At 37.1% G+C, this 26,048-nt stretch overlaps 1 protein-coding gene across 9 annotated transcripts in view; it reads right to left on the reverse strand.

The window, feature by feature from the left end:
* Positions 1-26,048, reverse strand: part of LOC106040346 (uncharacterized) — a 596,086-nt gene that overhangs the window by 208,068 nt on the left and 361,970 nt on the right. For 4 of the 9 annotated variants that reach the window (XM_067002020.1, XM_067002019.1, XM_067002022.1 and 1 more), the window contains exons 1-2: positions 21,456-22,586; positions 16,539-16,651 (exon numbers count right to left, since the gene is read on the reverse strand). The exons of 1 other annotated variant lie outside the window; for it this stretch is intronic. The gene's annotated coding sequence lies outside the window, so the exon portion shown is untranslated. Of the gene's footprint in view, positions 1-16,538; positions 16,652-21,455; positions 22,590-26,048 lie in introns of those variants that run through there. 4 more of the 9 variants (XR_007162972.2, XR_010833454.1, XM_067002025.1 and 1 more) reach the window with 4 other exon arrangements.

A 26,048-nucleotide genomic window follows, 5' to 3' on the forward strand; every position in this document is an offset into this window, starting at 1 on the left:
AGTGTGGTACCTCCAGCATCCTACATTTCCTGTAACACTGATAGTGACCAAGAGCTTCTGCAGTCTGAAGCCCTGCTACTAGCTGACTGATGCTTATCTGCCCACTGCTGGGTATGCTAACTTACTTCTGACAGAGCACATGATATCGGAGCTCCCCTTGGCTTTGTCTTGATGAACAGTAAACTGAATCCTTTTCCTTTTCCCCAGTAGCTGATTCTCATAAAATTTGAAGGTGCAATCCTTCTCTTGCTAGTCCACTGCAGCTAGCTGAAGGTGACTTGCAGCTTGGAAATTAGTGGGGAAGTCAGATAAGCTCATAGTTATTCATTTGGAAAATCATGCCATACGGCATCTAAGTATGAAAACTGGAGATGAAGACAGAGCTATAGATTTTGTGTGTGATTTTGATGGTATTTTAAATGGCTTGTGCAATACACTACTTTTATATGAAAATTGCATATTCAGAAGTATTGTATCTCTGTGTAAACTAAGGATTTCATCTACTAGAAAAGAAAAGACAAAAGCATGTCAGTGGTTCATAAGCATCCTCTATTTTCTTAGCCCACACAACAATCAAACAACAAGGCATTTGAAGCACTCAGGGCTTCTTTCAGCTTGTAACTTTTAAGTGGATTCTGAAGGTCATGGCTTGAACAGAGGGAGCCGTATTTTCTATTTTGGTCTGGTTTTAATTTGGGCAATCTTTCCATTAAATATAGCTATTTATGACATTTGTTAAAAGCCTATACTGCTAATTTAGCTAAAAAAAAATCTAATGGAGTTGTATTGGAAGTTTTCCATAAAATTAATGTTCCAGACTTAATGGATGTCTAAGGTATCATTATTAACGGGAATATTCCATAAACTAAAATCAGAGCCTTTGAGCTGGTGATCTGATACCGTTAGATCGGAACTTATTGAAAACTGGAACTGTGCCAAAGTACCCAGGAATTCAATTTGAACACCTTATGGAGGTTAATGCTTTTACAGTATTTACTTTAATTAGTGTTTTATTAAATGCTTAATTTCACTCGCATACTTAGGAAGAATAGTGGCCAGTCTGTGGGTAAAGCAAGTATGACAGAGGTAAGATCACTTTACTCTCTCTCTACTTCTGTCAAAAATACCAATCTTCTGTATGATTTCTAGGGTTATACTGCCTTTGGCTACGTTATCACATTATTGAGAAAGACACATGTGGATATGACAGACTGTACCATGATCCTACAAGACAACAAACTGTAGGCCTCCTCTAGGTATGCTTCACATTTGTGGCTTAAACACACATATTGCCTGTGAGGGTGTTCAGAATATCCTCAGGGCACTCTGTGGTACTCCAGCATGCAGGCAGCAGACGTTGGGGAATGACTGCTCATCAGAACCAGAGGAGCCTCTTGCACCCAAGTGCAGTACCAGCTGCCTATAATGCCTACTTCAGGTCCGTGCCACTCAACTGGAACTGGTTGGAACTGGATGATCTTTGAGGTCTCTTCCAACCCCAGCAATTCTATGATTCTATGATTCCTTATACCCAGTAAATTAAGGCTATACCTACCAGAGAGGAATTGGAATGGCTAATTCACTCATGATTTTGAAATGAGTGAATATTTACTGAGACAAGGTTGTATGAATATTTGTATACTGATTTGACATGACAGCCAAGTGATACAGTGATCCAAAAGGAATGAAAGGGGAAAAAATTAAGGGGATAACACTTAGAAAGGAGTTATCTACAAAATGAAAGAAAGAGAAAAGAAGTTGAATAATCTGTGAATCTTTAAAAACAAAATAAAACAGAAATCAAGAAAACAGAACGTTTTTGACCTAAAAAGATTAAAAAAAATACATTATATAATAGGTAGCTAAGAGATCGGAATGGTAGCATAGATTACTAAGAATAAAAAAAAAAGTGAAAAATATATATTCTTTCAAGAAACATTTAAAAGAAAAGGATATTTCTTTTTTTTTTAACCTTAAATGCTGTGAAACTATTTAACCAAAGAATGTTTTACAAAAAAAAAATAAAAAAAAATTACTATTAAAACCCACAATAAGCACCCTCCAGAAAGCATGTTATTTTAAATGATTTTATTTTCCAAAATATGAGGATAGTGAGTCAGAAACATTTCTAAGTCATTGGAAGTAACTTCTGCCTTAGATCATTTCAGCAGGATTGCAGTGTTTTGTATAATTCTGTAAGGAAGGTGGCTAAGAAAAAAAAAAATTTAATAGCGGGGGAAATTAATCTGTGTTAGATTTTCAGCTGCTGAAAATCAGCTTCAGTGGTACAACACTGATTTATAACCACATGGAATAAGGCTATGGGGATATTGTAATCCTTGCTTTACCTTTCTGAGGCACACTGATGTCTTATTTATTGACTGGCTCTGGTGATCTCAAAAGGTGAATGTATTATGCTGTGCTTGAGCTCAGAAATGATGCAGCAGTTTATGGGAGGCGGGTCACAGAATATGAGGGAAAAAGAAAAGGGAATCAGGCGCATATTCATTTAACTCTTTCTGGTTATGCACACCACAACTCTGCTCCACGGTGTGGTTGCTAACTTGATGGGAGATCTCTCACTGTCCTTGTTAATGGAGTAGCTGAGAATGATGCTGTGGCTATAGTGTCTGCAACATGTTTTCATCTGGCTAGCCTATGCTTAGTTCCACAATGCTGCAACATTACAGGGATCATAAAAGGTGTGAGCAGAAGCAAACATGGCTAAAAGAACTACAAAAGTTCAGGATATAAACCAATCAGACCCTTCCATCCCTTCCTTAATAAAGATATGCACTGTTTACAGCGTACCTTTCCTGCAGTCTTTCACACTGGTAATTTTGTAGCCTGAACATCTCCTCAGTCCAAGGATTCAACTGGAACATCAGGTACAATTTTCCTTTAAAGTCCAGCTAGCTGCAAGAGGCAGTGGCAACCAGACCTCCCATGTGGTTTCAGTAGCAGGTGCTATATCACATGTGAGGGAAGGCTTTCAAACTATTTGTTCAGTTCAATATTTAAAAGCACTCTGATGTCTGCATTTCAATCCTTGTATTCAATGAGCTACTGCTCTTACAAGGAAGGTAGAAAGATACCTTTAAGCCAACACGTGGCATTTTCTAGTTATAAATAAAGAGAATTATTTCTGACTGCTCTTTACCAGCACACAGAAATAAAGCTTATTGTATTTAAGACACAAGATACCATGTGTAGCAGACAATTGTCACATCAATTTAATGTGGCCTTTAATTACAATGAGGATTGTCCATGCTTTAAATACCTCAACATTTATGGGCCAGAGCAGCAGCTAAGTGCATAGGCAAGTTTGCAATGCTGTCTTCTAGACACTGGCTGAGAGCCAGTGCTCTTATGGCAGCCAGTAGTAGTGTAGCGTAATTGACCTAAGGACTGGAAGTTCTAGACATAACTTGACCAGACTGATTATGTGGCTACTCCCTGGTAAAAATGGGGGTGTATATAAAACTCTCATCAGACTGAGAAAGTAGAATCGTATCCTTGTCATGTTTCTGCCACCAGGACGAATAAATCAGATCAGTCCAGGTCAGAGGCCCACTAGAAGAGCTTCAAGCAAGCATGGTGAGCCCTGGCTGTGAGGTGTCAAAGCTGGCTTTAAAAACTGCTTGAGGCATTGCTGAGAAACATTGAGATAATGGCAATACGGTATTTTTAGGTACCATCTTTCCAGGAAAGATACAAGAATGTAAGTTGGAGGTTGAGCAATTGTTGCATTTTTCAGCATAGCACAAGCAAGGTAAATAGTGGGGCAGCAATGTAACTAAGGGTGAGTGCTAATAGGATGCTTGCTATTCCGTGGCACCGTTAAGACTAGCAGCCTACAATCAAAACTGCCTGTTTCTTGAGATGATGATGTTTAAAACATTCAGCCCTTTAAACCACATGAAAATTCCTGCCCTGCTGGTGGCCTTCTTGTAGGTTTTGTTGTTAGCAGGAGCGATTTGGCTCCAGGCAAGGAATTTTAGAGCAACCCTTGTAACTTGGATGCCAGGGAACAGCAGAGACTAAAAAATCTTCTTCCAGATAGACAAAATATATCTAATCCTATAATAGCTAGCATGAGGTGTTTGGCAGATGTCCCAGAGTGAAGGGCAGAGCTGATCAATATTAAACATTCACAAGCAAGTGGAGCAAACTGACAAGAAAAACAGAGGAGGTAGCCACTATTTTGAGAGAAGAGGAAGTTCTGAGGCTAAGAGAAGCAGAGTTAGTATTTGGAGACATATCTGCTATCTCAGTTTAATGTGGAATTTTACCATTTGTATTATATAGCTGTTAAACATCATTAACTATCCACAGATTTCTACCTGCCTTAAAAGACCTCTCTGGAATCTAGCTTTAGCCAGAGCTCCTCAAATTCCGCAGCTGAAATATGCTGTTCTTTTAAGAAAGCAGCTCTAGAGATATTCTTTTAATAATGTTAGCTTATAGATTGTCATCTATATCCTTTGCACAAAAGAGAAGTAAAAACATTAGCAACCTTCCTCACAGGACACTGAAGTTTGAAAAAGAGAAGGAAAGTGAAGTTAATCAATTAAAGAAAAATATTTCCCCCCAAGTTTGTGTATCCTAAGAATATATAGCTTTTCAACTGCTGGTCCAAGAATTCCATTCACCGAATTTCAGAAAGGGATCAGTTCTCATTCATTCACACAAGGACATAGTGTGGCCTATGTAATTTCAAATCTCCAGGACAGTTTATGAAATACATCACGATTAAGTTCATCCATGCCTTGAATTTAATTCTCCATTCCTTAGGCTTTTCAGTCTTTCATTCAGTAGAGACCATTCAGAGATCCCAAGTCATAATAAGCACTGTTTTGACATGCAACTGCTATGTAACTTACTGCTGTGCACAAGAGCTAAAAAGAGAGTGAATGTAAAGGTGTATTACATTAGGTGCTATAAAGTGAGCTTATAAATCTCTAAAAAATTCCTCCGATTCACTTGACTTTCTACACTTTGTTTTTGTATGTCCTTAATTTAAACCAAAATCTGAGTTTTTCCTGCATTCTTCAGATACCTCTGTTTTCAGTGTCCTGGATGCCAGACTCACATATTTCAGATGCATACCCTGCATACAAAAGAAAGGATATTCAAATAACACTTCAGAATGTCAGCCAAGCATATTTCCTTTCAAAGTCATCCTCAGTTCATGCTGCTTCTTTTGTACTCTTCCTGATTAAAATACGCTCTTTTTCCCTTGAGCTTTTCAAAGAGATCGGAAGCGTCTGGGAAACCTGAAGCACCTCTTACCCTATCAGGACAAAATTGAGAGGCAACTGTGCAGTCAGTAGCACCTGATCATAACAGAAGGGACTTCAACTGTTTGGCAAGAACGAAACCGATGTTTCAAGACATCATTCTTGACCAAAAAGAAGAAGCAGGGGATGGAGGAAATTCGGGAGCTTTCATCTGAGGGATGGGGCACTCTTTCCGTATTTGCTCTTACTAGATGACATTTAACTGTTCGGCATATTAGAAAGGGCAGTTATGTTGTGATGATCACCTCCAACTGCTGATGCAAAGAATAATCTTACAATTTTCTTCTCATTATTATTTCTCCCTATTAATAGTAAAAAAACTTCTACCATCTACTATGAAGGTCACTTTAGATGAGAATATTTCTGTAGTATGTAGTAATAAGTTAAAGATAATTCTCCAGATTCCCTGTGTTTTCTGTCTATACTTAATTCTGCTATAGTAGAAAAGATTACAAAAAATAATCAATAAACTCTTAAATCACATAGGAACATAAGGAGAAAAATGAATATAAATTAATAGTTGCTGTGTAATTCCAAAGAATTCAAAGAAACTAGGCAGCATCCAAATCATTTGTTGCTGTGAGGTTGGTGAATGATAGCTCTGGGAATAAAATTCCAGCAAGATTTGTCAGTTAGTCAAAATGAATGTTTGTAATTATGAAATAAAGTGAGTTTTAATTCAATTGACTCAAAATAGAAAACAGAACATAAATACAAACTTGCATGGGAGAAACTAGAGACAGAAAACAAATCATGATTGTTTACAGAATCTCCAGAGTCATCAGAGTATTTTAGCATATGCTCATTTTCAAGGCTTTGGGAGTGGCAACTGATTTTTATTGATGATCCCTATAGAAATAATAGAAGGGATGTTGGACAGTACAGTCAAAGACTCTTCTAATCCTTGTGTTCATATTTACCTGAGCAGACAATATTCATAGCCTGATGCAATTGCAGTTATAGTGCTGATAGAATAACTGTACAAACACCACAAGGAACTTTACAATTTAGTCTAAAACAATGAATGCCACCTAGAGACATATTAAACAATATGAATATAATTTTGCTACTCTGAAAGCCCAAATGCATTCTATTCTGTTAACAACACAGTTACTCAGTTCACTCTGCTAGGGCCCACAGCATTCTATTGAGCTAGGAAGTGCTACATTCTTCTAAGAAGTGCTATTAGAATTAATAGGTAAGCCATACATGACATTTGTAAAACAGAAATGCTGCACTGCTGCCACTTCAGTGATCATGTTAGCTTGTTGTGTGCAATATATAATAATTTGACTGCAGCAGTACCCCAAATGGCCTGTTTATTCTAGACCATTCTCGTGACATACCTAGGCCATTAAGGCTTCTGAAGACCTCTAAGAAAGCCCCTCTAGCTCTCATAGTTCTCCCAGATGTGAGTGACTAGTGTCACCTTGTCATCAGTAGTGAAGATGTATCTTGATACTAAGGGCCACTTCAGAAGCCAGACTTTCAGTTCCCTATAAATAGCTCCAACAAGACAAGGCACAACGAATCTGCTGAACTCTATGTCTTACTGTAGAAGTCATCAGTAAACTTCAGACTCTCTGTAAGCATAGGCAAAAGCAATGAAAAAGTTCTGTGGCAATATGGTCATGTGACTTCCTAAGTATTTTCCAAGTACGTTCTCTCAAAGTAAGACAAACTGAAGTTTAAAAAGCAAAAGACCACGTTGAGCATAGTTAGCAGGACTCTGGAACAAGAACCTGAAGAAATCCTAAGCAATTTACCTACTCAGCTGCTCAAAGCAACTGACATGATGTCTTTTTACATAAGATGGCAGAAGGCACCATCAGTTAAAATCACTTGCCAGTTCTTAGTGTTCTGGGAAATTAATTGCAGTCAAAGGGCCAGATGTAGCTTGATTGCTCTTGTAGAGCCCATAAGAGGCCAACTGTGCATTTTTCTCAGAGTATATTCAGCACTAAATAGCTTTTGGGGAGGGTTTTAACAAGTTGCGTAGTAATACAGTAGTGTAAGTAATACAGTAGTGTAAGAAACAGCCAACAAATTTCAAACCAGAAAACATACAAATTTGTATATTTATTCAGGAACAAAAATAACACAAAACCTTCAGAAGATTTAAGTTGCAAAAGCAAATTCTTCAGTAGAACTTTATTCTCCATTGTTAAACGTGAAAACATCTCACAGACTCTATTAGACCTCCAAATGTTGTGATGAAGAGCAGGTTGATGCATGCTCTAAAAAGCCTCTCTTCTCTATCTACTTTAGTACTAAGAATAGGAAAAAATACTTGTAATGGTAGTGTCATATGCCAAACAAAAATTCATTGAATCATACTCTTTAGAAAAACTGATCCCTTGAAGTAACGAATAAGGAGAGATTACTATCCTGACCTCAAAAAGTAGTAGCATGAGAATTGATGTCTTCTTATCCTTCCCACGTATGAAACTCTGTATCAGGCTGTTTTCTCCCAACAATGCCCTCTCGTGGCCTGAATCATTCTTAACATTAAATTCTCTTCTACCTGCATACCTGTTATTCCATAGATTCCAGCCTCTGGACTTTAAATAAAATGATTACAGTTTTCTTCTACTTTTCTTCTACTTTGCAGCAAGACATTTGCTCTGCTTGCCCCTAGCTTCCTTCCTCCCTTGAGCTGAGGAAGCTGAAGGACAAGTTTCTTCCAGCTGCTGCAGGACCACCTACTGCAACACCATTACCTACAGCCTTTGGAAAGATTTGAAGATCCCTGGAAGTATTTCAAAGCTGCTGTTGCCAGTAACACAGGAGGGTCTCCTCACATTTCTGGGACTAACTTTTTTCAATCAGAAAGCCACACATTTTCTAGTATTTCTCTCCGTCAGTCTTTAATATACTCTTTTAGCTCACAGCACATCTAGATGGATTATTGTAGAATAAAGTAATTCCCATTCCCGACTGATTTACTAGGATGTTGGTCACTGAACCATCCTTTCTTTTTTAATTTCCATTATGGAAGTCATATGGTTTCTCAGAAAACAAGTTGATAAAATTAGGTGAAATACATGGAACATTCCTATAGCTGTGTTATCAGGAAAATCTCATCTATATATTATCCTTGGAAACTTACAAGCAGTTATGCCTGAAACATATTGTACTGTTTGACTCAGTCACTGATAACTAATTATTTAATTGCCATCACAGAAAAATGTGCAGCATGTGTCAGCTATACAGTAAACCGCCTCTAGTGTTTGCTTTTTTAAACAAAATGCTCCCCCTCCCTCCTCCAGCTGATCTATAAGTAAATATGTAACTTTAATATAGTGGGGTTGAGAGAGAATAAAAGCCTGAAAAGGGAAAATACACAGCATTAAAAACCAGATTTTTTTTAGTGCGGGTGTATCACAAAGGTCATGTCAAGGAAGCTCTCAATCAAATCCTTATTACAAAGGTGTAGTAACTTTTCGTGAAATCATCCTGCATATCTAATTGACATTCCAACATTCTGTACCTTGACATAGAAGTCAGGATAATACTGGTCTATTATAGAAAATTGCAGATGTTTTTATCTTTCCTTTTTCTGATTATTTAGGTTTTCTCAAGGACTTATTTAATGATTTTATATCATTGTGGTTTTATTCTAAGGAGATATTGTGATCTCTTACTAGGTCACCAAATAGCTGTGAGAGGGATGATATAAGACACCGAAGCAGGGTAGGAATGACTAAATACTGTCATAGACACTAGACTAGGAAAGAAGATCCTTTGACTCTCCCAGAGTCCTGGAACCTAGGGATCAAATAACTCAGGGTTCAGTATTGCTGCTGAAAATTGCAGTAATTTAAATACACAGTTTAAACTGGTTCAAGTTCATTACTTGCAGTTTTTGTAAGGAAATAATCAAGTACATAGTACTTCTGTCCATCAGTTTCCTATTCATGGCTTTTCACCAAAAATACAAAGAAATAGAAAACATAGGACATTAAAAAACACTGTTTTACCTTATATAATGTCCAAATTTCCCTTCAAAATAGATAGTGGCGCACAATGTTTGAAAGGCAGATAGGCTACCAGTGTCAGTTCATTCTGTCTTCAGCCATGTAAAAATTTCTGGTTTACCATTTTTCCTAAATTTCATTCACCAAGAGTCCCAGCTTCCTGCCATCTGCTCCCACTCAGTGTATTACTGTCTAACCCACATTTCTATTAGGAAAAGCAGTGCTGAAGGCTTTTTCAAGTTATGGATAATTTTGAATCATTGATTTAGTCACATGTGATAGCTTTTCCAATTAAAATATTTTTAATATAGAATTTTTAATAATTCTTTTTTTGAGCTTTCAGAATCTTTTAAGTGTGCCTCATTGAACACCAAGTAGTTAATAAGATTTTCCAGCCACCCACAATTTGTCATGCCTGAAAACATATTATGAAAGCAATTTTGCAAATTAAAAGAAAAATTATACATCCACCAAAATGTAGCATAAATACTGTCAAATGTGCACTAAATGCTAACATTCTAGAGTCCGTAACAGTAAGAAGTAATTGCTGCATTGACTTGTGACATTATCACAATAGCACTGAGTATAGCAATGATATCAAGCTTCTGGGGGGATATTTGATAGCACTGATGACATTACAATGTAGAAAAGGGGAGAAAGAAATGTGTGGATGAAGAAATCTTGATTCCTACTACAGTGGCAGATGATCAGGGAAGAGTGAGCATTAGGCATTCCAGTCCTTATAAGCAACCTGTGGATATCTTCAAGGATCAGAGTTACTGCCAGTGTGCCCCACTCATGCTTTCTCAGAGGGAAAGAAAGGAAAGTGTAACAGAAATTACTTATGGTAAAGAAGAGATGAAAAGCTGAGTTATTAAAAGTTATGTTAGTCTAGAGTTGGCTTTTTAGGAAACGGAGATGCTTCTGACAGTACTTTATTTATACCTGTAAAAGTAGTACCATTGTTTTTTTTTGTTGTTGTTGTTTGTTTTAATTTTATTTTTTTTAATACCCCAAGCATGCTTGGGGTAAAAATGACACAATCATCTGACACAGGGAAAGAAGAAGAAAGAGGTCCTCAGATTTTATTTCAGCCCACGTGATCTTCTGGGAGAAAGTTAACTGACTGTTTATGTTTAATGGTTTTAAGATATCATTGTGATTTCTAATGGTTTAGTTCACAAGCTAACTTGGAATAATTGTCTGTCTCTATGTCAAGCCTTCCTATGCAAGTTTGCTCCGGGTAAGGAATGATGTATTTTCCATAGAGGAGGGAAAGGAATATCATCTGATCTTTTAGGATCTTTTTATATCTAAGTATACATTAAATATCTTCAGAAACTTGGCTATGTAATAGTCTTTTCAAAAGCAATCCCAAGATGAATCACTTACATAGTTCTCAGGGACAGAAATGCATTCATTTCCATTAATGTAATCATAACCTACAGAAGACTATTCAAAAGAGTCACATCTTTACCACACAATATCAAAGCCAGCAGTAACAAAAAAACAATAATTACATTGTGCTACACTGCTGGAACTAGCTGTTCAACAGAAAATAGAGATAAATTTATCTTTGTTCAATTCTTTTAATTTCAGCCATGCAGGCCCATCCTACATGCCAGCACACATGCAGTGTACCAGGAAACACCACGGCTGTAAATTAGAATGAGGAGTCAAGCAACTTCCTTGTTTTAACCCTCCCTCTTTTAAGCTTTCTGCTTTCTTGTTCTTCTTAGAACTTTATAAAATCCTTTGGTTAAACTTTATAATGAGTTTAGTAAATATCATTATTTTAATGTACATGGAAACGGACATTAAAGCAGAGAACAACTATGTCAGAAGTAGGATTAAATATTATGCTTCCTAATTTCCTAGCGATGTTCTAGTTCAGTAGGTCACACCAAGTTCCACTTCCTGCAAAATCACTTGAGCCAACACTAACAAACTCATCTTACATCAACATGTTTCAACAGATAAGAGATCCCCATGCTTAGTGGCTCATAAAAATAAGATATACTTATCTTGGGTCCTAAATAAGAGGATAAACAACTAATTTTAAATGGGCAGTTGAGTTTAAACCTCATAAATCCTCTTGAGAAAACAGGGTAGGTAACACTCATTTCTATAAAAGGAATTAACTGAATAGATCTTTTTAAAGCATAATGTTTTGCACACACATTGTTAAAATAAACAAACACTCCCTTGGTTCCTTTGTAGAATAACTTTACACAGGTTCAACAGAGAGGGAAGTCCACATCTTCCACTGTTCTACAAGCCCCATTACTCCTTGCACAGAAGCTAAAAACTAAAAAGCCTCAATCTGGTAAACCTGGATAAAAAGATATGGTGAAGTCTTAATAAAAGTAATAAAAAGACATTACTACTAGTGAGAGGGGGAAAAAAAAAAAAAAAGAGAACCCAGTAACTGGAACTGTTTGAAAAATACCCAACTTAAGAAATAAGACAAAATTTTGATTTCTTCCATATGTGTTTAAAACTAGACCATCTCTTGTAATAGTTACTTTACCTTTTTTTTTTCCCCTCCCTTCCTCCTCCTCTCTACTTCCAAATTTTTCACTTTTTGGATATTTGAAGACTTGGTATTTTTCACAAAGAAAAAATTGCCTAATAGCCTTTTTTTTTTTTTTAAAGATAGTTTAATAATGAAAAACAAATCATTAAAAAAGTGTTGACCCTGTTGAGGAATATGATGAGAATACGATTTATACTTGCCAAAAGCTGGAAAATTTATTCCTCACACAGATTCCTACATTGGAGGTATGGAACAACACAAAGAGAGAAGAGTTGACCATGGTCTCTGTCCTGTCACTGAGGCTACGTGACAGATGACAAAGTAGGCAATATCATTGATAATATATAAAATTTGGACAAGCTTTTCAGGATAAACTGTAACCTTGTACAAGTTGTCTTCTAAAACACGTGCTCTTTAAAACTGGATATTTCTGTCTTGGGGCATAGTCTAACAGGAATTTGCATTTTCTTGTTTGTTGTTTAGCCAGCTAACAAGGAATAATATATTAACATCTGGATTATTCATAAGCCAAAACTCTTGGCTAATCATGGATGTGTCTTGTGCCTTTATGTACTGATGTATATATATAAGTAACAACAAAAAATACCGTACAAAACAGACAACCCCTTATTCTCTTTCCTTTTCAACTGCATGGAGAATGTGTTCACTGTAGGATCTCTTACCCTCTTCTTAGACAGACAACCGTAACAGAAGACTTTAGAAAAAGATCCTTTGGGATGACGACACCCAACCAATCTTATATGGTTTAGTACACGATTGCACGTAGTCCCAGAGTTATGATGAATGACCTGCCAGTCTGCAAGAAAATTGCAGTCGTGCCACTCCTTTTCCTACAAGGCTGAGTCAAATTATTTTGTGTTTGCTGCAAGGGCCCATATAGGGCATACTTTCCATGGAGCAGCTGATATGCAATAGCTTTTGAAGAAAGTGACATGTTTATAACCAACAGGCTCAGTTAAGCAGGATTCAAATTTTTATGTCACTTCAGAGCAGAATTGAGAGATCTGGTAATTAAAAGCCTGATTTTCTAAGTAGTTTCACCAACAACACCACAACTGTCATTTCCTAAGACCAAAGGCAAGCACACACAAAAAGTCTTTATTCTTCTCAGTTAACATTTTCCTCATTATGTTTAGCACACACACACAAAAGTTGTAGAATGGACAGTTCATTAAACTGATACCATAATTTACAATACCTAAAACTAGATGTCCCTTTTCAACAGTGTAAACCTAGTATCTCTGACTGAAGACCGTTTTTTTTTTCCTTCCTCTACATATTTACATGTTTCATGGGTAAAAGATGTCAATTTGGCGACTGGAAGTACATAGCATGCAGCTGGGCATATATATATATATATTAAGTTTATGCACTTCTTTATAATGTTAAAAGAATGACTGAAGATTTTGTGTGTGTGTGTGTGTGTTTTTGTTGTTGTTTTGTTTTTTAATAAATGAGAAACATGGGCCTGAAAGGGGTCTTGGAAATCTCAGTAGAAAACATAAAAAAAAAAAGTTTTGTCTATTTAAGTAGATACCCAGATAATAGATACCGAGATAAGAGCAACATAACAGAGAGATAAATTGATGGTAAACTTTGGACCTACCAATAACATCCTAGTTTCAGTTAGGACAGAGTTAATTTTCCTCCTAGTAGCTGGTAGGGTGCTATGTTTTGGATTAGGATGAGAAGAGCGCTGATAACATGCTGATGTTTTAATTGTTGCAGAGCAGTGCTTACACCAAGCCAAGGACTTTTCGGCTTCTCGCTCTGTCCTGCCAGCGAGCAGGCTGGGGGTGCAGCAGGAGCTGGGAGGGGACAGACCCAGGACAGCTGACCCAAACTGGCCAAAGGGGTATTCCATACCATCTGACGTCATGCTAAACAATATATAGGGGTGGCTGGCCGGGGTGGGGGGGCCGGCTGCTCGGGGATAGGCTGGGCATCGGTCAGCGGGTGGTGAGCAATTGCATTGTGCATCACTTGTTTCGTACACATTATTAGTAGTACTACTATCATTAATATTATTATTATTCTGGCTTAATAAACTGTCTTTATCTCAACTCACAGGCTTCACTTTCCCGTTTCTCTCCCCCATCCCAGAGAGGAAGGGGGGAGGGTGAGCGAACAGCTGTGTGGTGTTTAGCTGCCAGCCAGGTCAAACCACAACAAATAAGAAACCCTCTTAGAAATTCCACCAATTTTTATCCACTACCATCTCATCGTATCAATCGTTCTGCTCATTCTTAGGGTTTAAAATGTTTATATACATATATATTATTATATATATATATTTATATATATATATAAAAAAACCTCCTCCAACAGAAAGAGTAAATGCAGATTTTTCCTGTTTCCCACCCACTTTAGATTGAACTATATGGCTCAGGTGATGCCTTTGGAGAGGGAATATATATTAAATTAAAACAAAAAAAAGGGGGGGGGGGGGGAAGAAGGGGGGAAAGGGGAAAGAGAGAGAAATGCAAAAGTGAAGGAGCAAATCTCAGTTGTCGGCTTGGATGTTTTCTTAGATATATAGATACCTCACTCAAAACTTGATTTTTCAAATATCAAATTTCAATGAAGTTGATCTGTTGACTAGAGAGATCTTATAACTGAAGGATGAACTAACGAGTTCAGAATTTCTTATAAAAATCTGTGATTGGAAGTCCCTTGTTGTGCAAACCCAGAAGCATTTGTTCACTCCTACACTAAAGTGTCAACTATCTAAAGGAGTCAGATTATTTTTAGTTATGATTGCAAATTGATCAAAGATAGTATCCACCTGATATTGTGGAAATATAAATACTTGTTCCAAAACACAAAGACTTTTGGTTTATCCTACTTTAAAATGGGAGGTCACGTGGGGGAAATAATCTTATTTCATTGCATCTTCTAGATTCTTACCTGAGCATTTCTAATTTTTGTATTCCATTGATTAACCAGATAAAATACATTACATTTTGGGGTGGAAATAAAGAAGTATTCCTCAGGCTGAGTTACTCATTATTGATTCATTAATCCTGTGAGCTATTCTGATTCCTCAGAATAGCTCACAAAAATTAATAGAATTAGACTGATTTACACCCAATAAGAATTTGACCAGAGACTCTGAGATGGTGACACTTTCTGAATCAGCACAGATAAATTTACAACGGTGTGAAACATACACTTAAGGAGAAAGTGATGGATATTCCTTCTGGCTGAACAGGTCTCCCTAATAAAGCATTTTTTAAGTATTAGTTTCATGTTTCCTTCTCACTGCAGGTTGTGCACTGATGATTATATTTCTTTCCGAACACTGAATGAACTGCTCGAAATTGATCAGATGCCTGATGCTTGGTTTGCTGGTCCAGCAAAAATGAGTTGAATACAATCAACAAAGAACTCTCTTTCGCTCTGTATTTTCATTGCTCAAAGGTCCTTTGACTTGAAAATGTGGCTTGCTACCTATTTAGCTGTTCTTTGGGGTTGGACTGACATTTTTTCTTGCCTGACTGGAAAAGGATGCACCAAGGCATAGTAAAGCACTTAAGTATATAGCCAGCAAAAACATTGCAGGTGCAGAGTAAAAAGCTCAGTAGAAAGTGTCTATAAGCACACCTTACAGGATGATTTCTTTTTCGGCACCACTTAATGTGGTGAAGAAAAACAGAAGGCCTGCTTCACAACATTTTTACCTGGCAGAGTAATTTGAAATACTTGTATACGAGAGACTTGGTCTGAGGATAAGAAAGAAAAGCAAACAGTCAACTAAGTGTCTGACAGGCAATATGTTCCAGTTTTTTAAATAAATAAGAATCCAAAAATCAGAAATTAAATATTGTTTTCTCAAAGTCATAATGTATTATGCATGACACATACATGATTCCAGACACATCCCTAAAGCCAGAAGGCACTGCCAGCAGATTCCTTGGTCTTTCATTTCTGGCTTTTCTATTAGTGGAGAAGACTAGGAGATGTGATTCGCAAGCAAAGGAACTGTGATTCAATGATAACCGAGATGAAGCCAAGAGTCAACCCCAACACAGTAAACCTTGTTAGAGCAAACTCTGCTGTTTATTTGCCAGATTAACGAAAAACGTTCTGAGGTCTCCATAGACAAAGAAACGTCCTCAATTTGCTTTCTTGAAAAGGAACATGTTGATTTGAACTACTACTACTCAGCTCCCAAGCCAAGTTTCCTCTGCCACAATAGCAAAGGTAACACATTAATGGTAGAATCCAGTTTCTATGTCATATTTGGGAAAGACACCATACTTTTGTTAGAGGTAGGGTTATCATTACTTTGCCAAAAGACCTAGTCTAGCTATATATATGCAAACAATCGATGTCACTGCTTGACTTTCACCATGTATACCTTTCGCTACAATGCCTTTGTAGCTTCATAATACATAAAACTGAGGTAAATATACTGTTCGCATAGGTTACATTATCCACTTTAGGAAAGCAGAAGTAATAGCCAATTCAGGAAACACTATTTCAGACAAATGCTATTGAACAAATGAAATTACAGTATGTTACCAGCTGAGGACAATTACCAAGTATCATGTATTATTCATGCAATTTACTGATGTCTTTGACCACTCTGACATTATGAAGATTGAGTCAGTCAGAACTCATAGACAACAAGCAAAGTCAATGACAACTTGCCTCATTAAGAAGAAATGTTGGATCACTAAAGGAATATATTCAGTCATTTACCTGTCAAATCCTTTTTTTTTTTTTTTTTTAAATGTCACGAACTGATTTCTTCTTCTGAGTGTATGGGCCCAATGTTTATTGTGGCCTTCCTGTCTTCCACCTCTGGCTGGAGTCTGCAACATGACAGAAATACCAGCTACTATAGTTCCTCCACATGGAGCCATGATGAGCTGAAGAACATGCAGCCACCTACATGCATACAGCCTTTTCTCTGAACTAAAGCATCCCATTATGATATATAGGAATTGAATGAAGTACAATGTTTAAAATGAAACACCCCCAAGGAGCTTCCTTTATACCCAACTGTGATGGACGGGCTTTCAGGTCAAGGAAGCAATTGGGGAATCAAATATTTTAGGTATAAAGAGGTCACAGAAGAGTCACCTCTTGAATGCATTTGGGAATGTTTCATGAGACCCATTTTAAGTCAATATAAAGCTATCAGAATAATTTGGTTTTATACACACAAATTCATAACAATTGCAAATAAAACAGGTACAACTGCTTTTATTCCTTTCATACATTCCTAACTCCCTAAAACCTGTTGTGTTTTTCGTTTTGTTTTTTAATACATAGAAAGAACATTATGACATCCAGAATTTCTAGAATTATTGGATAATATCAGTTCGGTGCAAGCCATAGACTGGAAAACAAGATGAAACAAGTACAGTTGGCATAAAAAAAAAAAAAAGGTTGTCAATGCAAGTATCTCCAGATCTTCACATACAATAAATCTATAAGCAAGAGATGATAGGTAAAATGTACTGATTAAAAATAAAGAAGGCTTTTGCAGAGTAATAAAAACTATGCCATAGTTCTCTTTGTAGCACTTCATCTGATAAATTACTCTTTGAACTTTAGCTAGAGCTTATATCGGGAACAAAGGAAACAATACAAAAGCAAGTCTTCTCTGCACACATGGAAAGTTTTTGCTGTTGTTAAATAAAATCAGGTTATCATTTTCCTTCACAACTGTAGTAATATTTAAAGGCACATACAGCATATAATTAATATATGTATAGATGTATGTATGTGTATACATACTTCATAAGTATGCTCATATCTAATGAGCTGTAATAATCAAGTATGTATCAGCACACTATCCGAGTATTTCGATGGCTAAAAATCCCTCTATAATGAACAATTAGTTTAGCAATGTGGATAATTCTAATTGACACATTGCTTTAGAACAAGTCTTTACCGTCTGTTCTGCCCCCTAATTACAAGTGCAACAAGAGTATAATTCACAACTGCATCATTAAAAAGGCATAAGGAATGTAATGTATGTCTCTGATATCCTTCAATGCAGCATGCATCTGTTATGGATTCCTCTTGTTTTAGAGACCACAAACAAACAAAACAACAACAACAACAACAAATAAGACCAAGGAAAAAAATCTCTTAGTGGAAAAAATTCTCCCCATCTGCATTTTTTCCATAAAAAGCATTATTCTTATAAGTAAGATTACCAAACGTATCTGGAATGCATTTGAATGCAAGTACCTGCCTATCCTCTATGAGCTTTTCCTATATATGCACTTAAAGAATACCATAAACAATCACTCTAGGTATCTGGCCCTATCAATAGGCAAAGTACTCCCAAATCATAATGAATCAATGGAATCAGTAAATCCAAACCAGCTTCCACATAGTCTAATAAAATGAGGTGTTGAACATTCTTAATTGATTCAAGAAAACAAAAGTTGAAACAAAATGCCTGATTTTCAAAAGTATCTGAAGATACAAGACATGTGTTTCATTTCATTTCATGGAATTTCATTTCATTTCATTTCATGAAACGAGAAATGTTTCATTTCCCCAGAAATACCCTAATCCCATCAGGAGTTTACTGCAAATCCTTAACTACCTTTCCTATCAGATCTACAGATCTCTTAAGTCTTAGGTTCTCAAGACTCTGAAAGACTCTGAAAAGTTGTAGCTATAAATCATCAAATTTAAATTTAAGTAGTTTAAGTAGTAAACTTAAGCAGCTAACTTAAAACACCACAACTTTTATTTACCCAATTTAGGTTTTATCACCTGTAAAGCGTTACTGTACTTACACAGTAACCAGTTTGAAATTAGCTCAGGTATGGCAATGCAATCTGCTGTCACACCTTTTAACTGCAGGACAGATACTTACAAGTGTGCAGTACTCACTTTGTTGAGATTTAATGATGTTCTCCCTGAAAACATATGATGTACTGGAACATCCATTTTACAAATGACAGAACAAAAGACAACTTTTCCCTGCACTTAAAAGCTTTCTTGGAAAATAAGGACATATAATTTGAGTATGGCAAAGCATAAAGGTTCTTTCAAGCTCACCCCTTTCTTTGAAGGTGTTATGTTTTAAGGCTCACCATCAAATATTTATATTTAAAGAAACAATTCAAAATAAATGGTCAATGTGTATTTTATATAGAGTATCAGATAGAAAAAGTTGCAAGATCAAGCACACAATACAGGGAATTATAAAGATAATGTTGCTACAGCAACTCACCCACATAGCAAATTCTGTATTTTTATGTTTCTTCTACAACATAAACGGTAATTTAATAAGGAAGAACTTTAACAAAGAAAGTACGAGGAGAGAAAACATTGCAAATATGAAGTCATCAAGTTACAACTGGTGTAGGCCTCCTAGATTAACGTTTTATTCTTAAAAGGACAGTGAAGAGCTTCAGAGATTTCAATATCAAATTGTTCAGTTAACAAGTTCTAATAATGCTAGTTGATTTTTTCTCTTAAATGTTAGCCCTGAATACTCCTCTGGAACAGAGTGTCAAGCTGGGTTCCTTACTTTTGATCTCTCTTTTATCTGTTTTTCATTCCCTTACACAGCAGAAAGCCCTCATAACAGAAAATACTATAAGTTGCTTCTGTACCATCCTGTACCCTTTTGGGAACATACCAGTATAATTCACCATTGTCTTTGTAGAAGTTAACTATTAATTTTGATTAAAGGCTAAGAATCCAGCTCTGTTCCTTTTAAGCACATTTCTTAAGCAACAGGATGATCAGTCTTAAGCTTCTGGATCATTACAGTTAATTTCTATGACATTCTGGTTTTCCTCCTTCATGTTTTACTTAGATTTTTATAATGAAAAACAAGCTATACACTCATTTAATATCACTATCAAATTCTTTAATATCCTAGAGGATCATTTTTATCTATACCTCTGCAGTGGAACTGGTATGGAACATATGCAGCATTATAGGACACTGGAACAGACATTTCTGATAAAATTTTAAAATAATGGAACAGCAATACACAGTACACAGATCTGTTTTGAAAATATAGCCATCTAGGTGACTGAAGTAAAATCAAAGCCTTTTGGAAGACTAATCTCAAGTTCTTGGTGCACAATTCTTCCCAAAATTTCAGTTTTTGTTCTTCAAGATGACCTAGTTCTCTTTTTGGATTTGTGATGTGGTAGAAATAGATTACCTGAAAAATTGCCCACAAAAGGACATGTTGTTAGATGTATCTTGATAGCTATGAGTCATCTATAGACCTTCTTCCTTACACTCTGCAATCAAGAACACATAACCAGCCTGTTCAACATCTAACCTCTCAATCACCCCGTTCAAGATCTAACCTCTTCCTGACAAGCTGAGTGAGAAAGCTGTACAGGGGTTATCGGTACTGTAGTTTGAAACACTGAAGTTCATCCCATCATGCCTATGCACTGCCATGTCAGGTACCTCCTCAGCTTTCCATGGAATAGAGGAATTCCACACGTACTTCTTCCATCTCAAAGCAGGAAGACAACTAATTTTATTTTCTTTATCTTCTACCCCAATCTATCTTATTTGAAGACACATTGAGCTAATACAAGTGTAGTTCAGCTTCATGCTTAAAATACCAGCATATTTTCTAAGCTATATTAATTAATACTTGTTCAACAAACAGGAAGCCAAAAAGCACAGGGCACACATCTGCACTCAACAACAAGCTCTCCTCACTTTTCAGATCCCCTCACTGAACTGAATAGCACTACCAAACGGCAATAGAGATTGTAGACATACTGAGATCTAGGTCGATAATTTTCCTAGTGAGAGGTATGCAATTCCACATAGGCAAAGAATAGAATATTTCTAGATGCCTCTCGTGAAACCCGCTTTTTTGTAAGCATTTTATGTTAACATTTTAATGCATTCAAGGAAGAGGGGAAAGAAAAAGAAAAAAAAAACCCACTAGATTAAACAAAAGCTCACAAAGCTTAGACATTACAGGAAAACCAAAATAGCAGCAGGTGTTCCTCCTTACTTTGTACTCTAGCCCAGTAAAATAAACTACCACACTATATGAGAGAAAGTGTGCGAGTCATTGAACATTGTAAATTTCCCTAATGTATCACAGCTACAGAAACACCTGTGCTAAACACAGTAACTTTGTGCTAATCCTCTGTGAATATTTCAACAGCCCTCCAATGTTTTCTTCCCTTAACAGCACGATGGGGTGGTCAGTGCTATTCTTTCTCCATCTCCACAGGCTTCCAAAATGTCCAGGTTTGAACTCAGCTGGGACATCCGACCCTTGCCCAGCCCCTAAGGACCTTCTGGCCAGAAGCAGGCTGGGCAAGGAGCCCAGAGGAATGGCCATTGATGCCAGAAGAGCCAGGCTAAAATGCCCTTCATGGGTAGCACAAGGCCAATGCGAACACTTTGCTGCTTCAGACAGACACAAGGACCAGGGTTATCACACTGATGACTTTTTCTGTCACCACATAAAAGATGTCAAACGCAACAGAAGAGTCCCATATTTTAAAATGGCTGCTCGTATATTATACGTGTAGCAGCGTGACCACGGAAGGAAGCTGCAGGATGATAGCACCCGAAACTGCTCAAGAGCAGGGAGCAAGTCACAAGCGAAAAAGAGTTTAAAACCAGCAAGGATCACGTCTGACTTACCTTCCCAGGGAACGGCCACCCCAAGCCCTGCACTAGGACAGTCCTGTGCCTGGAGCAGCTTCACCCATGCATGCTGGGTTCATGTGTCAGGGGGTGCGTGTGGTGACCCCCACAGGCTGCACGCTGCCTGGGGGCTCCTCTGGCAGCTGCTCCCTGAGGGGAGGGGGGGCACCCTGAGGTGAAGGTTCCAGGAAAGGTTCCGGAACCTTCCAGAACTCTCTGAGGAACCCAGGCCCAGCTCTCCCTCCACCTGGGGCAGGGAGAAGGATGACCGTGAAGCTCAGGATGTTTTGCTGTCCTTTCCAGAGGCTGAAGGGAAAAATCTGCCTTAGTGCAAGCCCAGCAGTGCTTTGCTTAAGGTACAGAGGAGGAGACCATTCTTCTATGCCCAGGCAGCCTCTCCAACCCATCTGCCGTCACTTTACCTATGTGATAATTACCACAGTCTGGAGTTGCCATTACTGATCATTTAAACAGATCACTAACTCCTGTGATGAGTAAGAGCTTTGAACTCAGAGGGCAGAGACACACATTCTGGGCCTCAAGCCCAGTTTGGCATGACAGGCAATATACAGTTACACCACACCAGCTCCTCGTGCCGCCATGGCTGTGAATCCCAGGCTAATAAACTGTTGGAGGTTATTAATCCTCATGGTGTGGTGCATCAGCAGGAGATGCTGCATGGAGGGAGAAATTAAAAGGACACACAAATAAAGGACCACAAAGCTGCTGTTTGTAAATAGATTACATGCAGCTGAACTGCAAGCTATTGCACCACTAACAGGGTTAGTGCTGAGACTGAGCCATGAAGTCAAAAACAGATTTCCTATATCTCACAAAATTCAGAGTTTACATGTCAGCTCTTTCATAAAATCAAGCTTTACATTAAAGAAAGCTATAGTTTATATGTATATGTAATAAAATAAATAAAAATAAAAGCACTTCCAGAACCATTTACCCCTCCTTCTTAAGAGGGTTTAATTAAAGGCCACAAGCATTGCTACGCTTTGTTCCCCACCTTGCTCCAGCACTCACGCCAGCCCAGCCCTGAACACTGAGCACTGAGCCACATGCACAATTAAAAGAATTCTGAGCTGCTAGGTCCATAACCCAAATACAGGTCAAGAAAAATTATCTTAGGAATTTTGAGGAAGTTCAAAAAAAAAAAAATCATTGACTGAGCCAATAAAGAATGAGTTCTAACCCAAAATACCACGTTGCAGTTAGGAAAATGGATGGCACAATCTAGTACTTGTTTCCATTCATATTCTTGAGTTATCTTCTGAATAAAACAGGACACTTTGAAAACATTAACACAATTAGTGATATTAAGACAAAAATTCCAGTTAAAAAAAAAAAAAACAAACAAGCTCATATCAAAAAATTATTTGAGCTAATTAGTTAAATTTAAATTATAATAAGTACTACACAGATATTAATCGATATTTTTTGCCATAGATCTAAGAAGGAGAGAGATGTGGATAGATTTCAGGTGTAGAGATGAAATGGACAGGCCACAAATGTCCCTTTCATAATTGTTAGCTGTGTAGATCCCATTTTCTAATTAACAAGGGTTTTACAGGAACATAACTAGAGTGTAACTCCTACTGTATCAATTAAATATACTTCTTCTTCACACAGGGACCTTTTATTTTGTGGTGATAATTGTCCTGTTGCTTTTTGTAAAATACACTATTCATAAAATTCAGCTTGACAAGTATTGATTACATAAAGCAAGTAACATCAAAGAAGGGGAATGGGATTTTTGGGCTATGCACAGAAATGCTATGGCTAGAATTAAAAACCACATTACTCTATGACAGTGTTTTCAGAAGTATCTGTATGATTTTTTGAGGTTACCAGCACTTCATTTCAAGGGTCTGCAGTTACTCTAGACCCACCACAAGTACTTGCGGATTGGTCTGAGGATTATGACATGGATTTTATCACCTTAGTCTTAACTGGGAGCATCCTACCCTCCAGAGAGGTGTTATTCCTGCTTGTGCAAAGTGCAGCAGCTTGGAATAGCTTGTTATGGGGTGATAAGAGTGTCTTGCAGGACAAGAGTGGTACAGATCTCCTCCAACAGAATGACAGCTAAGAATCACTGCAATTCAACTCTGCACATTCCCTATTTATGAAGAGAGGCTGGCTCCTTCTGTCACATTTTGACAGACATAAAAAGCAGCTACTATGTTGAGAGGGGGATTCTGATCAAGTAATTCTTTTATCTTCCATTGTAAGGAGATACAAGGCAGAGTGAATGTTTTAAAAGGTGTTAATATATGCATTGTAACCTCTAGTATAGTTGATATTTTACTGGATTTACAAGATATCATAAAGTTACTGAATATTCTTTATTTGAGATAGAACTCAACTATGTCCCAAAACCAGAGATGAAATCTGTTCTATCACCCACAGGTATTTAATAATTCTGCTTCATTTTCTGCTTCCTGTCCCATGTCAGCAGCACAAAAAAAATCTTGTTAATGGCAATACTAGCTGAGAATTAAACTTTCCTCTATTACCAATGACTTGACCTAACCTTCTACCATCTCAATGAAATCTCCAAGTCCACTGTTCTTTCTCTTCCAATCTACCCAGGTTTGGGGAATAAGTCTTGCAGGCAGTCTGGAGTCCTTCCTTTTCTCAGTAGAGACTGAAAGTGTTAATGGGCTCATCAGAAAACCATTGCACTGAGTATAAAAATTCTTGCTCTTGCAGTTGTATAAAATGGTGGTATTATACGGTTATATTTTACTTGATCATCCTATTGGAATTCCTCAAGAATTTTGAGCAAATGCTTTTATACAGCAAGACATATGTGTCCCCTTCTATGCCTGATCACCTCTATGGAGTACTAGTAGCTAGATCTTCTTTCATCTTTATCTTCATGCATCAAAATTGTGTTGTAGATACTCTCCTAAACTTCACAGGTATATGGTTCTGTAACCCACTTTCACCTTATTCAACTACCGAATGCTTGGTAAATCATTTCTCTGTTTTACCCAGAAACATTTGTTTCCATTTGTACTACTGCTACAGAAAATATATATAGCATAGAAAAAATACTGGAGGAAGTTAGGTATTATCTTGTTCAAAATCCTGAATTATAAGCCTATGTCTGTCTGTAACAGTACAGGCCAAACACTATGTAGCACTTCATTAATGCAGTATTCTGAAATCAATTTCTCTACATGGCAAAGAGAGGATATTCTAAAAAACTTCAACTTCTGGAAGTTCCTGGAACTTTAGCAGCTGTTCTAAAACAACAATCCATATTCAAGGACCTCTTACAAAGAGCTGAACTTCAGAATTAGAGTCCTTAGCTTCATGTTTCAGACTGCAAGGTAAAAGAGTGGCAACTAATCAATCATGTAATTGCCATTTGGAAGGACTTTGTTTTCTAAGATAATTAGAGTTCTTTCAGGAGTTGTCCAAAGGTATTGACAAACCAGATCAATAAATCTATTTTTGTTTGTTCAGATCAGACTTACAACTTCCTTTGATAAGGCTGGAAGAACTGGAATCAGAAAAAATATGACAAGCTCAGGCTGTTGTCTTATCAAAATCTATCAAGTTTAACTGTGATGCCAATAAACTCATGCCATTTAGCTTTAATTAACTCTTCTAAAAAAGCAGAAACAAAGGAATTACTAAATCAGGTCAAAATGGATTTCATCTAATCTCATGCCTACTCTCTCCATGAATACTTTATAGGAAGTTCTTTAGGAGGACATACAAAAATCTGAGATGAGCACCAGTCAGATCTTAGGAGACTGCTTTATAACCTCCTCAGTAGTACCCAGATACACATTCTGCAAGTGGGCTGGAGGCCACAGAGGATAGTGATTGCCAAATGCTAATTAACAATTGTGCCACTTTTTAGGTATGTTTTTACAAATTACCTACTGATTAATATTTCACTGTATTAAAAGCATTGCCCTGTGTCCTGAGTCTGAAACCTGAAAGTATAGGATGTTCTAGTTGTTTTTTTGTTTGTTTTGTTTTAATTTCCTTGTCATTCTAGAGATCTCGTCCAATATGCCTTTAAACCTTGAAAGTTTTCTTGCCTTCACCAGAGAAGCTTAATTTATTTTCCTTTGCATTGCCACATTATATAACCCTTTAAGGCAATAAGGAATAAGAAATTTATCTTTTTTTCTTTAACTATCTTTGTAATATATTTACAATACTACTGTGATGAAATTAGCATATTTCTTCTGCATAAATACACGTTAAACAAACAGGTAGTAAATTTTCTCCCCATGTGTTGGAAGGATGTTAAATTTCTTTGTGTTAAATTACTTTGTTGGGCTCCTGTTTTGTAGTTAATGTGCTTATCTGAAAAGAAAATGCTAAACAAAGCTTCCTGCCTGTGTAGGCTTGTGCCACAAGCTTCAGTACTGATAAACTGTATTTCAGGACCTGATAGATTTAAAACATCAAGGTAAGTTAGGGACCCCAGACTACAACTGTCTTCCCAAATACATAGTTGATTGAATGGTGCTGAAGTGAGTGGAAGTCAACCATCCACAGCGTAAGTCAGCTTCAATGAGACAGCCAATTGCAAGGCAGGTAGAAATCTTCTGT

The sequence above is a fragment of the Anser cygnoides genome, chromosome 9, assembly GCF_040182565.1.
Source record: "Anser cygnoides isolate HZ-2024a breed goose chromosome 9, Taihu_goose_T2T_genome, whole genome shotgun sequence".
NCBI lineage: Eukaryota > Metazoa > Chordata > Aves > Anseriformes > Anatidae > Anser > Anser cygnoides.